General features: G+C 39.8%; 1 long non-coding RNA gene across 1 annotated transcript; it reads left to right on the top strand.

Moving 5' to 3' along the window:
* The first annotated feature begins 1,186 nt into the window (after positions 1–1,186).
* Positions 1,187–3,879, top strand: LOC122009458. The gene is made up of 4 exons (XR_006119577.1): positions 1,187–1,790; positions 1,877–1,950; positions 2,039–2,119; positions 3,590–3,879. It is a non-coding gene; the product is annotated as an uncharacterized LOC122009458 (long non-coding RNA).
* The last annotated feature ends 7,379 nt before the right edge of the window (positions 3,880–11,258 follow it).

Below are 11,258 nucleotides of genomic sequence, written 5' to 3' on the forward strand. Positions count from 1 at the left end.
GACATGTGTAGATTTAGTGATGCATGCTTTGGTATATCATGTGTAGATGCTTGATAGCAGCAGTAACCTTTCTTATATTTCGGTTTCCATGAAAGGTGTTTATTTACAATTATGTTAATGATTTTATTTAGTTCTATAGTCCTGTGAAGGTTGGGAATTTTATAGCTTGAAAGGTTGGTTTGTTTCCTTGCTTCAGTTAATATGAACGGTGCATGTTTGCAATTATGGAAGTGCCTTAGTTTAGTCTATGTAGCCTTGTATTGTTTCGGATTAATGTAGCTGGTAAGGTTCAGATTTGTTCTTGCTATGCTATCATGTTCTTCTATATCTTGTATAGTTCTGGATTATTATGACTGGTAAAGTTAGGTGTATTTTATTTTTCTGACACCATGTTTTGGTTAAATTAAAAGTACATGTTTCAACCATGTTAATGCTCAAAGTGAATGATAGACTTTGTATATTTTGAACATGATAAGAAGGGGTTATATGCTGTTTTTTTTCTTTTAAAATAAAAGAGTTCAGATTTTAAGCATTACTAATATTAGCATAAGTAACACTAGTAAGTTGAATAATAGTTAAGTAACAACTACCTTTAGAGAGTAGGAAGGAAGGTGGGTCGTTACATGAGGTTTGGACAATTCAAATTTCAACTTAATGAATAAAATAAATTTTTAAGATTAAGTTTATAAAATTTAATTTTCAAAACTAAGTAAAATCTATTTTTCAAAACTAAGTTTGTAAAACCCAATTTTCAAGAAAAAAATCAAATTTAAAATAGATTTAAAATATTTTTAAGGAAATATTTTTCAAAATAAGTATGAAAACAGGTAATCCTCTCCCTAAACCTAACATAAAAAAAACTGTCTAACCAATTAGTTACTTATTAACTGTCAGAGGACAGAAGCTTTCACTTGGTTAGTCAGGTTAAGTCAATTGTAATCAGTTAGTATTTGTGTAAAATACCGAAAAATGGCGAATAATGATAAGAAATTTTTCCTGAATTTTTAGAAATTTTTCTGGAATTTTTCGGATACCATATGGACGAGTTTACGGGGATGAAAACTGGGCCCCGGGAAAGCCAGTTTAGATTACCCCGTTTTAACAAGGAAATGTTTATTTTCTTTAAATCATTTCCTTTTCTTTTTGCTTTTCTTTTCTTTTATTTTCTTCTTCTCCTATTCCCCCCGCCATTTCCCTCTCCCCCGCGTACCCTAGCCTCCCACTGTGCTCGCACCATCTCCTCTCACGGTCGTTTCTCCCCAAACTGCACGCGACAGTTTCTTCCTCGCGATTAAGGCTCTCGACCAAGGGAAAGCCTCACCTCCGCCTGACTCTTCTCCCTCTCATCTTCCCTCTGAGCCGCACCACCCAATTCCTCTTCGTCGCCGGCCGATCCCTCTTCCTCCTCACTCACGATGCCTCTGCCCTAGATAGGCACCGCACGGAGCAGCGCCGACCCTCCACAGATCGCCTTTCCCTGTGCCCTAGATCCCGATTCTTGGTGGCCGCCGCACGGAGCAGCGCCAACCATCGCTGGAGATTTCTTGCTTCCATGCCCTAGCCTCGGTCCACTGCCATCGCTGCATGGGTTTGGTTTCGGACAGAAGCCAGCAGTTGAGGCCTCTACTGATCACCTCACAATCGACCTCGATAGATCGAACCCCCTCTGTTGCGATTTGGCAGCACAACCACCACTTCCTGTGCCCTAGATTTCCACTGTCGGGTTCATCCATTGCATCAGCCACATTCTGTTTGACGGGAGGGATTTGCTGATACGAGATTGTGGTAAGGTATTATGATCTTGGGTTGTAGAGAAACTGGATTTCCTATTCCAGAATGGGAAGTTTGTGCTAATTTGGTTGGATGATCATTGTAGCTTTGATTGTGTATGTTGTCAGCCATTTCTTCGCCCACAGAAGACCATCAGCAATCACTTGTCCATGAATAGAGGTAAGGTGCTCAGGTTGTTCTGGAAATTTGGTTGTTGTTTGGATGTCGATTTCTTGAGCTTCATTTTGATCCAGACAGTGTATTGCAGGGCGTTTCTTGATTTCTAACAGCTACCTCTGTCCCGACAGAAAGTTGTCTTTGCTATGAATTTGTTGGGCTATGGATTAAGGTAAGAAGTAGGGAAATTGGTTTGTATTGTTGATGAATTAGGTATGTGTTCAATTGGAGATGATATGGATTACTAGATGGTTAGTATATCACTAGTTGATACATGATTAGTGTGATTGAATAGTTAAATGTAGGTTTTGATCTTAGATGTAGATCATGGTTGGGTTTGATTATTTTAGATGGATTATGCTTATTGCAAGTTATAATTCGTATAGATTAGATAAAGTCGATTGAGGAGTTGGATGATCCAATCAGAGTTTATAATTGGATTTGGATTTATGTTAGCTTCTCGAGGATTTGATTTAATTAATTTATTTATATGTAATTAGCTAAATCTGGATACCATGTATTACAAGACTGATTCGAGACGAGCGTCTTGACGTTAGATTTGACCGGATTGGACCTGCTATTGGAGGCGAGTACCTTGACTTATCTTTGATAATGTCATGTTAATATGTTTAGTAGGTTATAACCTTTAGTATTGATTATACTCGTCTTTGCTTCGGTTCGTTACTACCCGATACCTGTTACATGCTTGTTTCGTTTATTTATTATGCACTTCATGATAGTACCTACCTAATTATACATGCTTATTGGGGTAGTGACATGACCATATGTTTTATTTATGTTCAGGACATAGGTTTTATACCTTATCTGATCTGTGTACCTTTGATTTGGTTCATTGTCCTACGGTACACATTTTACATATATATGGATATTGCTATGCTGCTCAGGATTTTATCATGCTTAGTGTCATGCAACATTCGCATGATTGCATGCTGCGCGATAGTCTGCTCCATTATTGTTGAGCACATCGCCAGTTTCATCACTGTCGGTGCTCCATTGGTTCGCTCATGGGTAGCGTGACGCAGCATGGTAGCACGTCAGTTTGCTCGGTGGTACTCCGTTGGGATGCTCATGGGTAGTGTACTGCAGCGTGGTAGCACACCGGGATCCCTCCCCGTCATTGTGTACCGGGAGATGAGAGCATTGAGCTCTCCCATTTATGATTTGGGGTAGGAGGATAGATGTACTCCGACAGCATCCCGTCCACTCGGTCACTCATCAAGGGCAGTGATGGCAGAGAGCACGGTTGTCACAGCCCTACCCACTCGGTCTCACCATTGTGTGTGAGATGGCTGTTTGGCGTTAGGGGTGACCATGTAATTGGCATCATATGCATTTATGCATTTACTGATTGTGTTTGTTGCATTTATATGCTGCATTTGGATGGATGCATATGTTTGACATGCATACAGGATTTATGATACTCTCGGTCTGACGACCTAACTATTCTGATAGGAGGCCCTGGTAAGTACAGTTCTCTTCAGCCTTTTCTATTGTGCATTTCCAGCTTTTGTCCAGGAGATTGTACTCCATAATTATTACTGTCTGTTATAGCTTACTATACATGTCAACTAGGTATCTGCTGAGTTGTTGAACTCACCCCCGTGGACACTATCTTTTTCAGGTACCAGGTTATTTATGGAGTCGCTTGGAGTATCCTATCTGTTGGTTCCCACGTCACATCAGAAGACTTACAGTTTCCCTATATGTTTTATTTGTTTTATGTGTCAATGAATTTAGCTTTGTGCTCTGGTTCTGTTTTCTGGAGTGTTGTTGTTGTTACGTGGTATTTTGTATTGTTTGTTGGTTGTGTAAGCCTAGCCGGCTAGCAGTCTTGTATTTTGGTTTGTATTTGGTTTTCTATTGTATTCTGCTGTGTTTGGTTTGGTACAGCCGAGTGGGCTGTTAGATCTACATATAACTGCATGGTTGTGTTTTTATTGTATCAGCCGAGTAGGCTGTATATAAACTGCGTGGTTGTGTGTATGTTCCAGCCGCATGTGGCTGATGTATACTGTGTTTGTAGAAATATTTCAGATTGTCACCTGTACAAGGGAGGTGCTGTAACACCCCACCCTCCTCACTACTAGTCTATGAGGGTGGAGCGATACTGAACTGCTAACTTTACTTAATTACAGTTGTTCACATATAAATATCAATACATGAAACTCTCTAAACATGCAATTAGTGGAAGCGAAAAACATAAATAACTAATCTACACATACTACTCAAATATATGTCCACCACTAAATACATGTCAATCTAAACATGCATGCAACAATAACACAACTCAATAGTGAGACTAATTTGCATAGCAATTCTAATGAGAAAATTCTAAATATATAAAGTCATTTTATGAATTAAATCATCTACATGAATAAACAATCCCAATAGTCTAAATACAAAATATCTTAATAAAATCTTTAACTAAATCCCAAGGCTTCTATAGTCCAGGCATCACACATCCATCCGCACCTCCTTGTCGCCTTCCTTTATTATAGATTTTCCTTTCCTTTATTTGCAGTAAGAGGAAAATACATCTATAAGCAAAATTGTTTAATAAGCGCTATCTAACTCACAAAAACTCGAATGTGCAAATAAATACAGCAATGCTAAAAACTGAATCTGTAAGAAGAAAACTACTCATGCTCGTCAAATAGCAAAGCACTAAAATTTGCATACTCATGATATACAAGAATAAAACTGCATGCTGGAAGACAAGGCTAATCATGCTCAAAAAACAAATAAAACTAATACTGCATGCTTCGAATTAAAAGAAACTAACTTGCTGACTCTAAACATAAGTGCAGCCTATTTCATTTATTCCAAAAAAACTTATAATCTTATACTTTTATATAATAATAATAATAATTTCTCTTGTTTAAAAAAAACTTATACTTTAATACTTCAAAATAATAATCAATCTCTTCTTGGGCCCAGGCGTAGAACCATTGCGCGCTCCCTAATAGAAACTGAGGTAGCGAGACACCAGTCCTACGAAGGTAAAGACCTCGGTCTTACCAGGGCCAAGACCTCGGAATTGGTCGCCTGGATTTGTTTAACGACAACCTCGGAAGTCGGGTACTAGCCTTTCAAAGTAAAATATCTTAATTACTTCTTTTTTAAATGCCTTGGCATTTTAACAAGCACCTTGTGTGCCAAAATCCCTAAAGTCTTGACTTTGGGATCTACTTAAGGCCTTGGCCTTTTTCTTTCTTTTCTTTATCTTTCTTATAAAACTCAAAATACTGATAGGGAACTCAAAATCTGGAACTGAAATGCTTAATGAAAAATCTGCACTGCAATGCATATTAAAAATCTACAAAGCATATTAAAAATCCGCACTAATGCTTAACAAAAATCTGCATTAATGCTTAACAGAAATCTGCACTAATGCTCAACAAAATCTGCACTAAAGTTTAATAGAAATCTGCACTAAAGTTTAACAGGAATCTGCACTAATGCTTAACCAAAATCTGCACTAATGCTTAACAAAATCTGAACTACATACTAAAGAGGAGTTGTACATGCTTATCAATTCAGCAAAAGAATAACCCTACACTTCTACTACGAGTTGTTCATGCCTAATTACTGCTAACAAAACAAAGGAGATTCTGATTTCATACTATAGAACCTGTTCTTACCCCTATCAGAGCACAATCCGCACTGCACATCAGCTCTAAAGAACTGTTCATACACCCCTAAAGAGTTTAATAAGGTACCTATATTCCACATATAAGCAAACTCTAGGTTTCTTTATTATAGGGCACAGAATTCCTTCAACTAACTACTGCAGAAATGAAAAGAGATGACAAATCTTAGAATTTCCCTTAGCCCACAACAAATCTCAATTCTTTACAACATATTTCGAAGCCAAGAGGAAAACTAAACCAAAATCTGCAAATTCCAGTCCATAATAGCATATTCCGAAATCTGAACTTGCATTGTACCGAAAATAACTAAATCTACAACCATGCTAAAAAAAACTATTCTTAAACTAACTATTCATGCTATTAAACCACACGGCTGAATCCTCTTTAAGCATGCTACAACAGAACACAAAGGAGCAAGCAAATCCTTTTTAAGCATGCTACAACAGAACTACAAAGCAGCAAGCAAATCTCGAAACTACTCTTAACTCTCTAGCACCCTAAATTCTGCACAACATGATCCGAAACAAGAAGAATCTAAATCCCTAGCAAGCATAAATTTGGCACAAACACAATCCAAAACAAAAGAGCATGCTGTGGATGGTAAGGAGTGAAACAAAGCTCCAAAACTACTCTTACTGCAGGTGAGAAGCAACTTACTTTGCTTCTTGGATTCACAATCTGAACAAAAGACCTCTAGGGTTTCGGAGATGTGCAACTTCCGGCCCCTTCTTCATGCCCACAGCTTCTCCTCGACGAGAGGATCTCAACCGTGTAAGGAACCCATGGATTTAGCCCCTCGCCGGCCGCCGGAGACGATGCCCTAAACTCGGCTTCGAATTCGCCCGAACAGAGGTGCCGCGCACGAGAGAGAAGAGGAGAGGAGAAAGGTTAGGTCACGTAAGAAATCATGCCCTAAGTTCCTCTCTTTATAACTCCAATATTCTGTTAACTATTACTTCTTAAATAAACTTCGCTCCTTCCTTAATCAGCACGACCCTGCTGGGTTCATGGTCATCACGTTTCTCTTAAGACTTGGACCGGGTTGAAGGTCACGGGTTCGAACCTCGGCCGAACCTCTTTATTTTTTTAAACTTCTTCCTTTTGGTAAAAATATCAAACGAACTCCAAAAATTGCATAAAAATACTCTAAAAATTTCTAAAAATCTCTAGAATATTTTTAAAGCATTTCTAAATATTTTTAATTACTATTAGGACTCATAATGAGAAATTTTGGGTTGTTACAATTCCCCATATCTTATAAAAAGTTCGTCCTCGAACTTAAAATAGCTCTAGATATCTCTGTCTCATACTGTCATCACGCTCCCAAGTAGCTTCCTCGCACTTCTGATGCCAAATGACCTTCACTAATGGTACTTCCTTGTTCCTTAGTCTCTTAACTTCTTTGTCCACTATCATCCATATCGCATCGTACCTATTAGTGGTCCTTGGAAGACCTGTTATAAAGTCCCTGGAGACCGTAGGTGCATTAGTCACACCAAATGGCATAACTACAAATTCGTAGTGTCCATATCTGGTCTTGGAAACTGTTCTGGGTGTATCACTTCCTTTCATTTTCAACTGATGGTTCCTAGAACGCAGGTCTATTTTAGAGAACATTGTTGCCCCCTTTTAGCTGATTAAATAGATCATCTATTCTGGGAAGAGGGTACTTGTCCTTAACTGTTACTTGTCTCTGGAGTTGAGTAACAACTTCAGAGAGATTTGGTTCAGTTGTTGTAACGACCCGCCTTCTAATGACTAAGCTGTGAGACCGATCGCTACATTATATTGTGCTAAATTACTATTGCGGAAATCTGGATTGATTAAAATTTTACTAAACTGATTACCGTAAAATCTGAACTTAATATTCTAGGTGTACCTAGGAGTTGTACACATGATAGGGAAGATAATCTATGTCTCTCGGATGTCCTGCTAGCTGTAATCAGGCATTTCAATCGATCCATAGAATCGATTGAGCTGTCGGATCGACCCAGTGATCGATCCAGCTTGATACTGGCACGGAGAAAACTCTGGATCGGTCGGCTGACCGATCCATAAACTATTTTGCTTCTGTACGCGGCTGGATCGGTCTACCGTGATCGGTCAGTAGACTGATCCAGTGGCTCACTGATCGGTCGGCTGACCGATCAGTGAGCTTCTGTACTCCCTGCAAACTCTCTGTTCGTGACTGAATCGGTCAGCTGACCGATCCAGTGGCACAACCCCATTCTGATCGATCTGTAGATCGATCTGGGTTTCTGATTTCGAATCAGAACCCTGATTTCAGCACTATTTCGTGCCCAACTCATACACATCAAGTCTATAACAGCTAGAACTATTTTTAACATGTAATTGCTAACATTTTAAACATGATATCACACATGGTTCCCTAATTCATGGCATGTAAATATACTATGTGTAGAATAATAAAGTTCTAACAGTTAACTAATTTTGCTGAAAGTTCTAATGCATAAATAAAGCTTGTTAGATCCCTAAGATCTTTTATTCCAAGTTCCTTCCACACACATCTTCATCGCATTGTCCTCCAGCCTCCGCTAGTCCATTTTCCCTTTACCTTTATCTGCAGTATAAGGAAAAAGTATCTGTAAGCTTAAAGCTTAGTAAGAAACCATCTACCTCACTAAAACATGCATTCGATGCAGTATGCTTTTAAAAACATGCTATTTGAAATACAAACTGAATATGCTAAACATGGCATGGCATACAACACATAGAAATCAAAGCTAGTCATGGCATACTATCATCTAAACATGTGTAATAAAAACTGAACATAAACACCAAAACATGGCATACAAAGCTAACCATAACTATCATGTGTAACAACAAGGAAAACTGAGCTGGACATGAATTAAACTAGTCTGGAACTGAATTCAAACTCAACTAACATAACTGATCTTTGTGTGTTTTGAAAAAACATAATATAATAGATTAAAATACATAATCATACTGCTAATGGGCCCAGCAACTGTACATGCTATGCGCGCATCCTTAACTAGACCCGGGGTTGCAAATCCCGAATTTAGTAAGGTTTACTAGGTTATCTAAACCTAGGGACCGACTATGGGAGCCCAGCCCAATGGATATCTAATCCTGTACAGTGCCACTACTGAAAATAAAATACTGAATCATAGCTAATTAATTTACCTTGCTTCTACTAGGTTATCTAAACCTAGAGGCGACTGTGGGTGCCCACCCATTGGACCGTAGTCCCATATATGCTGTGGCAAGGCTAACTAAACTATTTAAATGCTTCTATTGCATTTACTGAGCTATTAAAATGCCTAAGTTGCATTTTTCTGTGCTAAATAATTTAATCGAACACTTAGTATGCACTAATTCGCATCTTTGTGCCGAAAGTCTACATATTACTAAACTAAAACATGAAATTCACACGGAAGCTACTTATACTGCAGTGAGGGGTTTCTTACCTCCTGTTCGTAATTTCTTACGATTCTAATTGCTAGGTTTCACGGAGGAGAGATCTCTTCGACGATCTTCTCGCGTCTATGCGTTCCTCTCACGGAGGGGAGCGTCCTCGTGCCCTTGGAACCCTTGGGACAGAACCCTTGCTTGTTCTTGTGGTTGGCGTCGAGAGGAAGAGGGGAGAAGGGAGGGTTGCGGCATGGCTAGGGTGAGGAAAAGAGAGGTTGCCGATTAAAAATAAAACCCTCACTTAATAATTTCTTATTTATATTAAGTGGGTAATTCCACCCAACTCTAATATAAATTTAATTGCCTCCCTTTTCTTTCAGGACGGCCCTGCTGGGTTCACTTGGTTTACTAAAGCTATCTATAAGTCATAGGGTTCGCTAGGTCTCGGATTCAATTCCCGCGTAGGCTATTTTCGTTTTCTATTTATTTTTGCTACTTCCGCTATCCTAAAAATTCTGTAAAAATATCCTAAAATTCCAGAAAAATCATAGAATATTTCTAAAATAACTTTAAAAATTTTCGGGCGTTATAATCCCCCATACCTTATAAAAAGTTCATCCTCGAACTTAGAATAATTCTGGATATTTCTGTCTCATGCTGGCTTCTGTCTCCCATGTCGCCTCTTCTGCTGTGTGACTGTGCCAAATAACTTTGACTAATGGTACTTCCTTATTCCGCAATTTCTTAACTGCTCGGTCTATTATCTGAATAGGCCGACTGTCATAGCTAAGGTCGTCGCGGATCTGTACCGACTGGGGCTCTATCACCTGGGTGGCATCTGGGGTATGCTTCTTCAGCATAGAGACATGAAATACATTGTGGACGGCTGACATTTCCTGGGGTAGCTCTAGCTCATATGCTACCTTGCCCACTCTTCTGCTGATAAGGTATGGTCCCACATATCTGGGACTTAGCTTGCCCTTCTTCCCGAAACGCATTACTCCCTTCATGGGAGCTACTCTGAGGAACACTGAATCCCCAACTGAGAACTCTAAAGGTCTGCGCCGTGTATCAGCATAGCTTTTCTGGCGGCTCTGAGCTGTCTCTATCCTCTGGCGGATCTGCTGTATAGCTGCTGTGGTATCTGCTACTAGATCTGTCTGAAGCTCTAGTTCTTTCTGCTCACCACTCTCATACCAGCAGATTGGAGATCTACACCTCCACCCATAGAGAGCCTCATAAAGTGTCATACCGATAGTGGCCTGATAGCTGTTGTTGTATGTAAATTCTTCTAAGCTCAGATATTTGCACCAACTTCCCTTGAAGTCCAGGGCACATGCTCGGAGCATATCTTCGAGTACCTTATTTACTCACTCCGTCTGACCATCTATCTGAGGATGGAAGGCTGTGCTAAATTTTAATTTCGTGCCCAAAGCTGTCTGTACACACTCCCAGAAGTGTGATGTGAATCTGCTATCTCTGTCTGATATAATGGTTCGTGGGACTCCATGTAATCTAATGATCTCCTTGAGGTACAACTGTGCTAGCTGTTCCATAGAGTAGGATATCCTGATAGCTAAGAAGTGGGCTGATTTGGTCAATCTGTCAACTATTACCCAGATGGTATCAAAACCATTCGTGGTTCTGGGTAATCCCACTATGAAATCCATGGAAATATCCTCCCACCTCCATTCTGGTATCTGTATGGGCTGCAAAACTCCCCCTGGTCTCTGATATTCTGCCTTAACCCTCTGACAGGTTAGAGCGATGTCTCTCTTCATCCCAGGCCACCAAAAATGTTTCTTCAAGTCCTGATACATTTTGGTGGAGCCAGGTGCATCGCATAGGGAGTCTTGTGAGCCTCATCTAAAATCTTTCTTCGTAGTTTCTCCTGATCTGGAACGCATAATCTGTCACCAAAATATAATACCCCGCTATATGATATTCTGAACTCTCCACCTTCTGATTCTGCTAAACTTTGCTTGATTCTCTGAATTTCAGGATCCTGCTCCTGAGCTGTCTGGATGTCACCGAGCAAGGTAGACTCTAATGTCATAGTAGAGAGCTGTCCGACTATGAGCTCGAGACCGAAATCTGAGATCTCCTTCTGTAGGGGCGGTGACATGGCTGCTAGAGATAATAGGGTAGCGCTGGACTTCTTACTGAGGGCGTCTGCTACCCTATTCGCTTTTCCTGGGTGGTAGAGGATATCTATGTCGTAGTCTTTGACCAGTTCTAGCCATCTGC

This window comes from Zingiber officinale, chromosome 1A, assembly GCF_018446385.1.
Source record: "Zingiber officinale cultivar Zhangliang chromosome 1A, Zo_v1.1, whole genome shotgun sequence".
Taxonomy (NCBI): Eukaryota; Viridiplantae; Streptophyta; class Magnoliopsida; order Zingiberales; family Zingiberaceae; genus Zingiber; species Zingiber officinale.